This window comes from Garra rufa, unplaced genomic scaffold, assembly GCF_049309525.1.
Source record: "Garra rufa unplaced genomic scaffold, GarRuf1.0 hap1_unplaced_013, whole genome shotgun sequence".
NCBI classification, from domain to species: Eukaryota; Metazoa; Chordata; class Actinopteri; order Cypriniformes; family Cyprinidae; genus Garra; species Garra rufa.
In genome coordinates, this window is record NW_027394288.1 from 85001 (window position 1) to 100000 (window position 15000).

A 15000-nucleotide genomic window follows, 5' to 3' on the forward strand; every position below is an offset into this window, starting at 1 on the left:
TCCATACCCTAAAAACAGCCCAAGAACCCCAGTGTGTTGATAAGTCCAATGTGAGTGTCCACCAGTGTATATACAATCCACAGAAAGTGTAATCCAAAGTTTGCAGGTGGTGAATGGAAAGGTGAGCTCTAAAATTAGCAACTCCTCAATCCAACAGTTTGGTGACTGTCCTTTGTTTGTCATGCTGCTCTCTTATACAGTTGTACTTCCTGCTTCCTGTCATGTGTCTAGTCACATGACAGGCCAACCATCCATTTATTAAAGACACATACACTTAAAATGTTAAGAGTAATAAAATGGCCTAAAAAACATGTAAAACACTTAAAACTCTATAATACATTTAAATGATTGTAATAAATAGAGAGGTAAAACACGTCTTTCTAAAAGCCAGCATATTATATAAATAGTGAAGAAAAGGCAAAAGCTTACAGCACCTGGTATTCCCAGGCGGTCTCCCATCCAAGTACTAACCAGGCCCGACGCTGCTTAGCTTCCGAGATCAGACGAGATCGGGCGCTCTCAGCACGGTATGGCCATAAGCGAAGGCTGCTCCAAAAAGTGGGCTATTTAAAGATCAGCCTCCGTAAAAGCCAGCATATTATATAAATAGTGAAGAAAAGGCAAAAGCTTACAGCACCTGGTATTCCCAGGCGGTCCCTTGTCAAAAAATCCTATTGGAATTTCAGTTTATCCTTTAGGATCTTAGTGGATTCTTAGAATCCTATTGGACTTTACGATTTATTTTAATGGAATTTCACTTTGTCCTGTAGGATTTTAGTGGATTTTTAGAATCCTATTGGACATTACGATATATTTTAATGGAATTTCACTTTGTCCTGTAGGATTTTAGTGGATTTTTAGAATCCTATTGGACATTACAATTCATTTTAATGGAATTTCACTTTGTCTTGTAGGATTTTAGTGGATTTTTAGAATCCTATTGGACATTGCAATTTATTTTAATGGAATTTCACTTTGTCCTGTAGGGTTTTATTGGATTCTTAGAATCCTATTAAACATTACGATTTATTTTGGTAGAACTTCACTTTGTCCTGTAGGATTTTCCTTGATTTTTAGAATCTTATTGGACAGTGTTTTATTTAATGGGATTTCACTTTGTCCTGTATTTTATTGATTCATAGAAACTTAATGGGCATTGTCATTTTTAAACGAAATTTCACTTTGTCTTGTATGATCTTAGTTGATTCTGTTGATTAATTACTTTTTTAATTTAACTTTTTTAGAGTAACACTGCATGTTTGTGTGCACCTGTGACCCACAATAAATTGCAGCCTATATGAATACACACAAAAATAAACATAATATGTATTTATTGAAATTTATAATATTAAAGAAAGGCAAAGATAATATATATGATATTTCATAATGTTCGAATGAGTTAAATGTATTACATGTGATTAAGAATTCACAGAAATACGAACATCTACATACAGTATTGTCCTGACGCGGCCCCTTTAAGAAATCCGAATGTAGCGCGCCTGCAACTGTAGCGCTCATCATTTGAAAATAACGGTCGAAGAGGAAAAGCAGCGAGTGATTAACGGTGTTTAACTTGTTAAACTTTGATTTCAAATACGCCAAAAATGACGAAATAGTAACATTTATCTGGTCTGCATCCTAAACCAACAATATTGGGTGTTCTTGGTGAGTTGTTGAACTCGTGTTTGATTGTCTCTGCTGATTAGCACAGGAGTCTGCAGCTATGTGTCAAAAGCTATGAATCTGTGGTATTATTTATGATAGTCACATATGTTTATGCTACTAATTTTCATTGTATAAAACATTGGAGTAGTGACTGTTCTGCCACCATTTGTAGCTGTTTTAATTAATGTTGTGCTTTACGGCTTTGTAGCGTCACTATACTTTAAGTGCAAATAGCACACGTTGTTGGCGAAGACTATTAACACTAACTCCATCCACAAATGTGTGATTTGGATAGTGAACACTATAAAAGACAGCAGTCTTAATTTCTCCCTTTTCAAATATTTTAATAAAAATGAAGGAAATAATGTTGTGATGTGTATTTGCTTTGTCTTGAGAACAACAAAGTTGTTATTTTTCTTGTGAAGAAAAAAGGGTTACTACAGAAAAAAAGACATTAAGATTTAGAATTTAATTATTTTAGATTTAACGTTTAACCTAACTATTATTAACTTAATCATTCAGCCCAGGATTTGCTGAATTAAACTACTACTAATTTAGAAAAGACTGTTTAACCTTTTGTTATGTTATTTATTTATTTATTGTCACAGTAAAGCGTTATTTTTCTTTCCAACTTCTGGTGTCCTCTAAGTTTTATATCTACCTCCCTCACTCAAGTCTAGAACTGCTCCAGTATTTGCATTGGAGGACAATTGCTACATACTGTGTGTGTGTGTGTGTGTGTGTGTGTGTGTGTGTGTGTGTGTGTGTGTGTGTGTGTGTGTTTCACTAAAGCTGTGTGCTGCACAAATCACCTCACATCTTGTTTACAATGTTATTGAACAAGGTGATGTAAACAGCAAACTGCAAATACTATTTGATAGTAAAACAAAAACAGTGGAAAAGTGCACTTTAGATTACAAAAAGAACAGGCATCCAATTTGATCCCATAAAAATCCCATAGAAACCATCCTACAGAATATTTATGTCTTGTCAAAAAATCCTAAAGGATTCCAATAAGAATTTCTTACAGGATTCTTATTGGAATTTCTATCATATTTTGGAACCATTCCTATAGGATTTTGATAGGAATATTCTTATAAGATTCTTATATATTCTGTAGGATCATTCCTAAAGGATTTTTTATGGGATCAAATTGGATGCTTTTTCATGTCTTTATGGGAACTTTTTTATCTAAAGGTGAACTTTTCCACTGTTCTTGTTTTACTAACAAATAGTACTTGCAGTTTGCTGTTTACATCACCCTGATGTAGACGTTGTTCATTGTATGTTGCTTATCAAAAAATCCTAAAGGATTCTGATAAGTAACTTGTACTGGATCTTATGTTGGAACTGTTTTTATAGGATTTCAATAGGAATAGTCTTAGGATTCTTCTTGAAAGATGCTTTAAAATAAAACAGGATCCCATTGAAATCCTGTAGAAATTATCCTACAGGATGTTTATGTCTTGTCCTATAGGAAAATCCTATAAAATAATTCCTAATGGAATCCTTTAGGAATGGTTCCAAAATATGATAGAAATTCTGATTTTAATCCTGTAGAGAATTCCTAGTGGAATCCTTTAGGATTTGTAGAGGATTCCTATTGGAATGTATATTAAGGTGAGTTAAAGTAAACTGCAAGACACTAAACTAATATAAACAATTAAAAAAGCATACCGTTAGGATTCTTCAAAATTCTTGAAAGATGCTTTAAAATAAATCCCATTAAAATCCTGTAGAAATTATCCTACAGGATATTTATGTCTTGTCCTATAAGAAAATCCTATAAGATAATTCCTAATGGAATCCTTTAGGAACGGTTCCAAAATATGATAGAAATTCTAACTGGAATCCTGTAGAGAAATCCTATTGGAATCCTATGGGATTTTTTGACAAGGGGTCTCCCATAAAAGTGTAACAATCGGCCTTATCAGCCGAGTTACAAGACTAAAATGGGGTCAGATTTAACTGTGAGAGATGACTAGTGGTTAAAAGAATGAGACATAAAAGAAAATTGGTTTAAATAGATTTGGTGTATTTACAAGGTTCACATAAAAGACTTTAAAACAACACGATAAAACTAGGTAAACTCTGTTAAAAGAATACAGTGCATTTGTCCATACCCTAAAAACAGGTAAACTCTGTTAAAAGAATACAGTTCATTTGTCCATACCCTAAAAACAGTCCAAGAACCCCAGTGTGTTGATAAGTCCAATGTGAGTGTCCACCAGTGTATATACAATCCACAGAAAGTGTAATCCAAAGTTTGCAGGTGGTGAATGGAAAGGTGAGCTCTAAAATTAGCAACTCCTCAATCCAACAGTTTGGTGACTGTCCTTTGTTTGTCATGCTGCTCTCTTATACAGTTGTACTTCCTGCTTCCTGTCATGTGTCTAGTCACATGACAGGCCAACCATCCATTTATTAAAGACACATACACTTAAAATGTTAAGAGTAATAAAATGGCCTAAAAAACATGTAAAACACTTAAAACTCTATAATACATGTAAATGATTGTAATAAATAGAGCGGTAAAACACGTCTTTCTAAAAGCCAGCATATTATATAAATAGTGAAGAAAAGGCAAAAGCTTACAGCACCTGGTATTCCCAGGCGGTCTCCCATCCAAGTACTAACCAGGCCCGACGCTGCTTAGCTTCCGAGATCAGACGAGATCGGGCGCTCTCAGCGCGGTATGGCCATAAGCGAGGGCAGCTCCAAAAAGTGGGCTATTTAAAGATCAGCCTCCGTAAAAGCCAGCATATTATATAAATTGTGAAGAAAAGGCAAAAGCTTACAGCACCTGGTATTCCCAGGCGGTCTCCCATAAAAGTGTAACAATCGGCCTTATCAGCCGAGTTACAAGACTAAAATGGGGTCAGATTTAAGTGTGAGAGATGACTAGTGGTTAAAAGAATGAGACATAAAAGAAAATTGGTTTAAATAGATTTGGTGTATTTACAAGGTTCACATAAAAGACTTTAAAACAACACGATAAAACTAGGTAAACTCTGTTAAAAGAATACAGTTCATTTGTCCATACCCTAAAAACAGGTAAACTCTGTTAAAAGAATACAGTTCATTTGTCCATACCCTAAAAACAGCCCAAGAACCCCAGTGTGTTGATAAGTCCAATGTGAGTGTCCACCAGTGTATATACAATCCACAGAAAGTGTAATCCAAAGTTTGCAGGTGGTGAATGGAAAGGTGAGCTCTAAAATTAGCAACTCCTCAATCCAACAGTTTGGTGACTGTCCTTTGTTTGTCATGCTGCTCTCTTATACAGTTGTACTTCCTGCTTCCTGTCATGTGTCTAGTCACATGACAGGCCAACCATCCATTTATTAAAGACACATACACTTAAAATGTTAAGAGTAATAAAATGGCCTAAAAAACATGTAAAACACTTAAAACTCTATAATACATTTAAATGATTGTAATAAATAGAGAGGTAAAACACGTCTTTCTAAAAGCCAGCATATTATATAAATAGTGAAGAAAAGGCAAAAGCTTACAGCACCTGGTATTCCCAGGCGGTCTCCCATCCAAGTACTAACCAGGCCCGACGCTGCTTAGCTTCCGAGATCAGACGAGATCGGGCGCTCTCAGCACGGTATGGCCATAAGCGAAGGCTGCTCCAAAAAGTGGGCTATTTAAAGATCAGCCTCCGTAAAAGCCAGCATATTATATAAATAGTGAAGAAAAGGCAAAAGCTTACAGCACCTGGTATTCCCAGGCGGTCCCTTGTCAAAAAATCCTATTGGAATTTCAGTTTATCCTTTAGGATCTTAGTGGATTCTTAGAATCCTATTGGACTTTACGATTTATTTTAATGGAATTTCACTTTGTCCTGTAGGATTTTAGTGGATTTTTAGAATCCTATTGGACATTACGATATATTTTAATGGAATTTCACTTTGTCCTGTAGGATTTTAGTGGATTTTTAGAATCCTATTGGACATTACAATTCATTTTAATGGAATTTCACTTTGTCTTGTAGGATTTTAGTGGATTTTTAGAATCCTATTGGACATTGCAATTTATTTTAATGGAATTTCACTTTGTCCTGTAGGGTTTTATTGGATTCTTAGAATCCTATTAAACATTACGATTTATTTTGGTAGAACTTCACTTTGTCCTGTAGGATTTTCCTTGATTTTTAGAATCTTATTGGACAGTGTTTTATTTAATGGGATTTCACTTTGTCCTGTATTTTATTGATTCATAGAAACTTAATGGGCATTGTCATTTTTAAACGAAATTTCACTTTGTCTTGTATGATCTTAGTTGATTCTGTTGATTAATTACTTTTTTAATTTAACTTTTTTAGAGTAACACTGCATGTTTGTGTGCACCTGTAACCCACAATAAATTGCAGCCTATATGAATACACACAAAAATAAACATAATATGTATTTATTGAAATTTATAATATTAAAGAAAGGCAAAGATAATATATATGATATTTCATAATGTTCGAATGAGTTAAATGTATTACATGTGATTAAGAATTCACAGAAATACGAACATCTACATACAGTATTGTCCTGACGCGGCCCCTTTAAGAAATCCGAATGTAGCGCGCCTGCAACTGTAGCGCTCATCATTTGAAAATAACGGTCGAAGAGGAAAAGCAGCGAGTGATTAACGGTGTTTAACTTGTTAAACTTTGATTTCAAATACGCCAAAAATGACGAAATAGTAACATTTATCTGGTCTGCATCCTAAACCAACAATATTGGGTGTTCTTGGTGAGTTGTTGAACTCGTGTTTGATTGTCTCTGCTGATTAGCACAGGAGTCTGCAGCTATGTGTCAAAAGCTATGAATCTGTGGTATTATTTATGATAGTCACATATGTTTATGCTACTAATTTTCATTGTATAAAACATTGGAGTAGTGACTGTTCTGCCACCATTTGTAGCTGTTTTAATTAATGTTGTGCTTTACGGCTTTGTAGCGTCACTATACTTTAAGTGCAAATAGCACACGTTGTTGGCGAAGACTATTAACACTAACTCCATCCACAAATGTGTGATTTGGATAGTGAACACTATAAAAGACAGCAGTCTTAATTTCTCCCTTTTCAAATATTTTAATAAAAATGAAGGAAATAATGTTGTGATGTGTATTTGCTTTGTCTTGAGAACAACAAAGTTGTTATTTTTCTTGTGAAGAAAAAAGGGTTACTACAGAAAAAAAGACATTAAGATTTAGAATTTAATTATTTTAGATTTAACGTTTAACCTAACTATTATTAACTTAATCATTCAGCCCAGGATTTGCTGAATTAAACTACTACTAATTTAGAAAAGACTGTTTAACCTTTTGTTATGTTATTTATTTATTTATTGTCACAGTAAAGCGTTATTTTTCTTTCCAACTTCTGGTGTCCTCTAAGTTTTATATCTACCTCCCTCACTCAAGTCTAGAACTGCTCCAGTATTTGCATTGGAGGACAATTGCTACATACTGTGTGTGTGTGTGTGTGTGTGTGTGTGTGTGTGTGTGTGTGTGTGTGTGTGTGTGTTTCACTAAAGCTGTGTGCTGCACAAATCACCTCACATCTTGTTTACAATGTTATTGAACAAGGTGATGTAAACAGCAAACTGCAAATACTATTTGATAGTAAAACAAAAACAGTGGAAAAGTGCACTTTAGATTACAAAAAGAACAGGCATCCAATTTGATCCCATAAAAATCCCATAGAAACCATCCTACAGAATATTTATGTCTTGTCAAAAAATCCTAAAGGATTCCAATAAGAATTTCTTACAGGATTCTTATTGGAATTTCTATCATATTTTGGAACCATTCCTATAGGATTTTGATAGGAATATTCTTATAAGATTCTTATATATTCTGTAGGATCATTCCTAAAGGATTTTTTATGGGATCAAATTGGATGCTTTTTCATGTCTTTATGGGAACTTTTTTATCTAAAGGTGAACTTTTCCACTGTTCTTGTTTTACTAACAAATAGTACTTGCAGTTTGCTGTTTACATCACCCTGATGTAGACGTTGTTCATTGTATGTTGCTTATCAAAAAATCCTAAAGGATTCTGATAAGTAACTTGTACTGGATCTTATGTTGGAACTGTTTTTATAGGATTTCAATAGGAATAGTCTTAGGATTCTTCTTGAAAGATGCTTTAAAATAAAACAGGATCCCATTGAAATCCTGTAGAAATTATCCTACAGGATGTTTATGTCTTGTCCTATAGGAAAATCCTATAAAATAATTCCTAATGGAATCCTTTAGGAATGGTTCCAAAATATGATAGAAATTCTGATTTTAATCCTGTAGAGAATTCCTAGTGGAATCCTTTAGGATTTGTAGAGGATTCCTATTGGAATGTATATTAAGGTGAGTTAAAGTAAACTGCAAGACACTAAACTAATATAAACAATTAAAAAAGCATACCGTTAGGATTCTTCAAAATTCTTGAAAGATGCTTTAAAATAAATCCCATTAAAATCCTGTAGAAATTATCCTACAGGATATTTATGTCTTGTCCTATAAGAAAATCCTATAAGATAATTCCTAATGGAATCCTTTAGGAACGGTTCCAAAATATGATAGAAATTCTAACTGGAATCCTGTAGAGAAATCCTATTGGAATCCTATGGGATTTTTTGACAAGGGGTCTCCCATAAAAGTGTAACAATCGGCCTTATCAGCCGAGTTACAAGACTAAAATGGGGTCAGATTTAACTGTGAGAGATGACTAGTGGTTAAAAGAATGAGACATAAAAGAAAATTGGTTTAAATAGATTTGGTGTATTTACAAGGTTCACATAAAAGACTTTAAAACAACACGATAAAACTAGGTAAACTCTGTTAAAAGAATACAGTGCATTTGTCCATACCCTAAAAACAGGTAAACTCTGTTAAAAGAATACAGTTCATTTGTCCATACCCTAAAAACAGTCCAAGAACCCCAGTGTGTTGATAAGTCCAATGTGAGTGTCCACCAGTGTATATACAATCCACAGAAAGTGTAATCCAAAGTTTGCAGGTGGTGAATGGAAAGGTGAGCTCTAAAATTAGCAACTCCTCAATCCAACAGTTTGGTGACTGTCCTTTGTTTGTCATGCTGCTCTCTTATACAGTTGTACTTCCTGCTTCCTGTCATGTGTCTAGTCACATGACAGGCCAACCATCCATTTATTAAAGACACATACACTTAAAATGTTAAGAGTAATAAAATGGCCTAAAAAACATGTAAAACACTTAAAACTCTATAATACATGTAAATGATTGTAATAAATAGAGCGGTAAAACACGTCTTTCTAAAAGCCAGCATATTATATAAATAGTGAAGAAAAGGCAAAAGCTTACAGCACCTGGTATACCCAGGCGGTCTCCCATCCAAGTACTAACCAGGCCCGACGCTGCTTAGCTTCCGAGATCAGACGAGATCGGGCGCTCTCAGCGCGGTATGGCCATAAGCGAGGGCTGCTCCAAAAAGTGGGCTATTTAAAGATCAGCCTCCGTAAAAGCCAGCATATTATATAAATAGTGAAGAAAAGGCAAAAGCTTACAGCACCTGGTATTCCCAGGCGGTCTCCCATCCAAGTACTAACCAGGCCCGACGCTGCTTAGCTTCCGAGATCAGACGAGATCGGGCGCTCTCAGCGCGGTATGGCCATAAGCGAGGGCAGCTCCAAAAAGTGGGCTATTTAAAGATCAGCCTCCGTAAAAGCCAGCATATTATATAAATTGTGAAGAAAAGGCAAAAGCTTACAGCACCTGGTATTCCCAGGCGGTCTCCCATAAAAGTGTAACAATCGGCCTTATCAGCCGAGTTACAAGACTAAAATGGGGTCAGATTTAAGTGTGAGAGATGACTAGTGGTTAAAAGAATGAGACATAAAAGAAAATTGGTTTAAATAGATTTGGTGTATTTACAAGGTTCACATAAAAGACTTTAAAACAACACGATAAAACTAGGTAAACTGTGTTAAAAGAATACAGTTCATTTGTCCATACCCTAAAAACAGGTAAACTCTGTTAAAAGAATACAGTTCATTTGTCCATACCCTAAAAACAGTCCAAGAACCCCAGTGTGTTGATAAGTCCAATGTGAGTGTCCACCAGTGTATACACAAACCACAGAAAGTGTAATCCAAAGTTTGCAGGTGGTGAATGGAAAGGTGAGCTCTAAAATTAGCAACTCCTCAATCCAACAGTTTGGTGACTGTCCTTTGTTTGTCATGCTGCTCTCTTATACAGTTGTACTTCCTGCTTCCTGTCATGTGTCTAGTCACATGACAGGCCAACCATCCATTTATTAAAGACACATACACTTAAAATGTTAAGAGTAATAAAATGGCCTAAAAAACATGTAAAACACTTAAAACTCTATAATACATGTAAATGATTGTAATAAATAGAGCGGTAAAACACGTCTTTCTAAATGCCAGCATATTATATAAATAGTGAAGAAAAGGCAAAAGCTTACAGCACCTGGTATTCCCAGGCGGTCTCCCATCCAAGTACTAACCAGGCCCGACGCTGCTTAGCTTCCGAGATCAGACGAGATCGGGCGCTCTCTTTTTTTTTTTTATCTTTTTTTTATTTTCAATTCACAAATTTTCAATTACAGTTTTCCATCACATTCACACTCACTCAACACAATTTGTTACATTCATATGAGTCATCTTTCAATTGACATCCATTATTTTGCACAAAAAAAGGAAAATACAGATACATAAATGAAATATACAAGAGATATGTCTACTACCCTTCTCAAATCAAATGATTGCTTCCTACCAATTAAAGCAGATTTTCCCACCCACATCTTGATATATGAACTTATTTGTGTCTATAAAAAATTCTTTTGCCTTTTTCTCTCCAAACTTACAAATCAACTCCACATCTCTTTGTGTTATTAACTTAAATATATCTTTAACTTTCATCGTCCTACCCTCAAAATGTGCATAGTTCCTTCTTAGAACCACTGCTAGTCTAGCATGACTTAAAAGAAAATTAATTAGACAGATATCCCTTTTTTTCCTTTTCCCAACAATTCCAAACAAAAATATTTTCCCCCATTCCTCCTCTGACTTCACTTGCACACCCCAGTTTTCTATTAATATACTTTTAAGAAAATCAAAGAAACCAACCAAAGCTTCACATCTCAGAAAATAATGTAAAAAACTCTCATGGCCATTATCACACACATCACACATCACATTGACATCATTGTTTATTTTATTTAACACCACATTCGTGTAAATTCTATTATGTCTTATCAGAAAGTCATTGTTCTCACAATCAATACTGTTGTATTTTATATTTAGGTTTGACCAGATTTTTTTCACATCCAGATCCTCAAACACTTTCTTCCACACTTTTTCTGCCGCTGGTTCTTTTATAACATCACCGATTAATCTCCTGTATACATTCTTTACACTCATATTCTTAATTTTGTACTTTTCACCATTATCATGCACATACATCTCTGGCATACATTGCTCTTCTTTAGAGACACATTCACTTTTAATCACCTTAGTCCATTGCAAGGGTATACTTGTTTTAATTTTGTCATATATTGTATTCACTTTCTCTCTATTCTCCATTCCATCTAAATCACACACAGAATCATAAATGCAGTTATCTCTAAGAAATCCTGGAATAACTTCGTACATTATATCCTTTACTTGTTTTATGCCCCCTTCTATAAATTTATGTTCATACAATGTTTTATTTTTATACTTAATTTTTTCATTCAGAAATAGTGGCAGATTTTTAATCACATTTATATCTTCACACTCATACTCTAATTTGGGTAGGAAATGCCTCCATGCCTCTAAAACCTCCCGATATATTTCTGGTATTCCTCCCGTCATTGATTGCTTGAAGCCCATGTACCAACCATTATCTCCTATTCCTCCCACGTCATCAACATACTTTCTTAAGAACTCCTTCCATCCATAATCCCATCTCCCTCCCATATATTTTATTACCGTTTTTATTCTCATTGCGGCTCTTTTTGTTTCTAAGTCCATCAAGTTTAAACCCCCTTCCCATCTCTTACCCACCAATGTTTTCTGTGCAATTTTCACCCCTTTGCCGCCCCATATAAAATCACCTACAATTTTATTCAATTCATTCAACACCCACCCTGGCATTTCCATTACACTCATCACATACACACATACTGACAATAACAGGCTATTTACCACTATTACTTTCCCATTTAATTTCAATTTTCTCCCTTTCCATGCTGCACATACTGTTCTTATTTTGTTAATCACCCCGGTCCAAGTCACATCTCTTGCCTCTTTGCTTTGCACCCCTAAATATACCCCTAATACTTTCACATATCTTTCCTCCACTCTTAACCCTACCTCTACTCTCTCTACCTCCCCTATATACATTAGTTCTGATTTCTCCATATTTATTTTTGCCCCTGATGCCTTCCCATACCTCTTCACTATCTCTAAAACACTTTTTACACTGTTTCCTTCTCTCACTGTGATTGTAGTATCATCTGCATATTGGTTTATAGTACACATCCCTCCATATGGCAACTCAATGCCCACTACTCTTTTATCTCTCTTAATTAAAGTAGCTAGAGGCTCTACTGAAATGGCATACAATAATGCAGACAGGGGACATCCCTGTCTTACTGATCTTCCTACATCGAACTTGTCTGTTAGCACTCCATTTATTTTTATGCAACTTTTTGCTTTTTCATATAGTCTTCTTATCCATCCTATCACTTTCACCCCAAATCCAAACTTCTCTAATACCCTAAATAAATATTTGTGTTCCACTCTATCAAAAGCTTTATTCCAATCAATCCCTAATACTATCCCTCCCTTCTCATCTCGTTTCATATGCTCCATAACATCCCTAACGGTCCCTATCGTGTCCGCTATATCCCTGCCTGGTATACTGTAACTCTGTGTTGGTTGAACTATACTTCCTATCACTCTTTTCACTCTATTCGCTAAAACTTTAGTCAGTATTTTATAATCCACATTTAATAGACTGATTGGTCTATAGTTCTCCATATCTAATCTATTTCCCTTCTTATACACTAAAGCTATCACTCCCTCCACCATTCTATCTTGCACTACTCCTGTTCTTTCTATCCCCTTAAAAACTTCAACTAGAATTGGTGCTACCCCTTCCTTATATGTTTTATACCATTCAATACCGATCCCATCACTCCCCGGACTTTTTCCATTTTTCAACCCCCCTATTGCCTCTTTCACCTCCTCTTCCTCTATCTCCTTATCACACCATTCCCTATCTTCCTCACTTAGAATATTCCCTACACTTTCTAATACTTCCTCTATGATTTTCTCATCTGCTCCTCCCCTCTTGTATAAATCTTCATAGAATTCTTGCACTCTCTCCAAAATCTCTACGTAGTCTTTTGTTGTTTTGCCTTCCTTTGTATTTATTTCGTTTATATATGTTTTACTTTGTCTCCTTTTCTCTAGCCCTAAGAAATACCCTGTACATTTCTCACCTTCTAATGCATATTTTGCCCTACTTCTTAGAATTGCTCCTCTACATTTCTCCCTCTCAAATTTCTCCAGTGCTATCTTAGCCTCTATATATTTTTCCATACTATATCCTTCTTCATCTTCAGCCTTGTTTAATTCTTCCCTCAATCTTTCTTTCAGCAACTCTTCTTCCTTCTTCATCTTTTCCCATCTTTTCTTACTATATTTTATACTGATGAACTTAATCTGGTCTTTCATTTTCTCCCATCTTTCCCCTATTCTGTCATCTAATCCTCCCTCTCTTTTATACTCATCTATCTTCTCATTTTCTCTATTTATTAGATCCTTCATCTGTATCTCATATTCTTCCTCTCCAATGTATCCTGCATTCAATATCCACATCCCTCCTCCTACCTCCTCACTCCCTATCTTAATTCTGAACCTAACACCATCATGATCACTTAAACTATTTCCTTGATGCCTTGTCCCATCTATGTATCTAATGATTTCCTCCTTAACTAACACTAAATCTATTCTACTCTGTTTTAATATACCTTCTTTTAATTGCCTCCTAGTAAATTCTCTTTTTTCTGGATTTTCATACCTCCACACATCTATTAACCCCTTCTCTCTCATTATCTCCATCAACATTCCCCTAGATTTCTCCCATCTAAATTTTACGCCCTTGCCCACATCTAATCTGCTACATTTTATATTAAAATCCCCCACTACAATACATTTCCCCACAACTAATTCTTTTAATTCTTCCAATATTTCCCTCCTATCTACTTCTATATTCGGAACGTATATATTTATTAATCTAAAATCTATATCTCTATATGTAAATTCAACTACCAAGATCCTTCCCCTCTGATCTTTATATACCTCCCTTATACCTTTGACACTATCTTTTTTAAAAAGTACTGCCACACCTCTTGCATTTTTTGCTCCATTATTATAATAAATATCCCCTCTCCACTCCTCTCTCATCTCTCTCACTTTATCCTCTTCCCAATTTGTCTCCTGTATACAAATTATATCACTCCTATATGTAAATAATAACTCTTTCATCTTGCTTTTATTCCTTAACCCATTTATATTTATTGAAGTTACAGTGGCCATGAGAGTAGCTAAAGAAAACTAAATAAAATTGAAAAACAAAACCACATATAATTAAATAAGGCATCAAATACCTGCCCGTGGTTCCTTGATCTGTTCACTCTGTTCTCCGTCCGTCTCAGACTTCCTCTTTGCACTGAGTCTTTTAATCTTTGCTTTCAGTCCATCTTTTTGTCCCCCATTCCTATTTTCTTCACCTTTACTTTCTTTCAGTTCCTGTTCCATCTCTTTCTTTTCATCCTCTTTACCTTTTCCTTTCACTTTACTTTCACCTTTGTCTTCCTCGCTCTGTTCCGACTGTTCCATCTCCTCCTCCTCGCCATCCTTTTCACCCTTGCTCCCAATTCTGTCTCGCCGCTCCATTTTGCTTCTTTTTTCACCAGCCTCAGCTCCATCTTTACCTCCCCCGCTCACAACACCAGCCACTTCCACCTCTTGTTCCTCTGTCAGATCACTGTACCTCCTTTCATCATCTTCTTGTCCAACTACTCGCTCTCTCTCTAATCGCATCCATTCTTCACAATCTCTTGCATAATGTCCTCCTCCACCACATTTGAAGCACTTTAATTCAGGGCACTCTCTGAATATGTGCCCTGGCTTGATACAAAGTCTGCAAACACGTACTTGTCTATCATGGATGACGCGAAAATATTCGGTGCCTCTCAGAGTCTCAAACTTTGTGGAGTATGGAAGTGAACATACCTGTTCCGTAAAACGAACCTTTAAGAACCGGGTTCCATCAGCTATATC

The 15000-nt window shown here is 35.4% G+C and overlaps 5 non-coding genes across 5 annotated transcripts; all 5 read right to left on the minus strand.

Moving 5' to 3' along the window:
* Window positions 1–422: 422 nt before the first annotated feature.
* On the minus strand, window positions 423–541 carry LOC141314998 (5S ribosomal RNA). The gene has a single exon (XR_012350541.1). It is a non-coding gene; the product is annotated as a 5S ribosomal RNA (ribosomal RNA).
* A 3712-nt stretch (window positions 542–4253) lies between these two features.
* LOC141315146 (5S ribosomal RNA) lies at window positions 4254–4372 on the minus strand. The gene has a single exon (XR_012350689.1). It is a non-coding gene; the product is annotated as a 5S ribosomal RNA (ribosomal RNA).
* An 801-nt stretch (window positions 4373–5173) lies between these two features.
* On the minus strand, window positions 5174–5292 carry LOC141315000 (5S ribosomal RNA). Its single transcript, XR_012350544.1, has one exon. It is a non-coding gene; the product is annotated as a 5S ribosomal RNA (ribosomal RNA).
* A 3708-nt stretch (window positions 5293–9000) lies between these two features.
* Window positions 9001–9119, minus strand: LOC141315077 (5S ribosomal RNA). Its single transcript, XR_012350619.1, has one exon. It is a non-coding gene; the product is annotated as a 5S ribosomal RNA (ribosomal RNA).
* Window positions 9120–9203: 84 nt separating this feature from the next.
* LOC141315158 (5S ribosomal RNA) lies at window positions 9204–9322 on the minus strand. Its single transcript, XR_012350701.1, has one exon. It is a non-coding gene; the product is annotated as a 5S ribosomal RNA (ribosomal RNA).
* Window positions 9323–15000: the final 5678 nt, after the last annotated feature.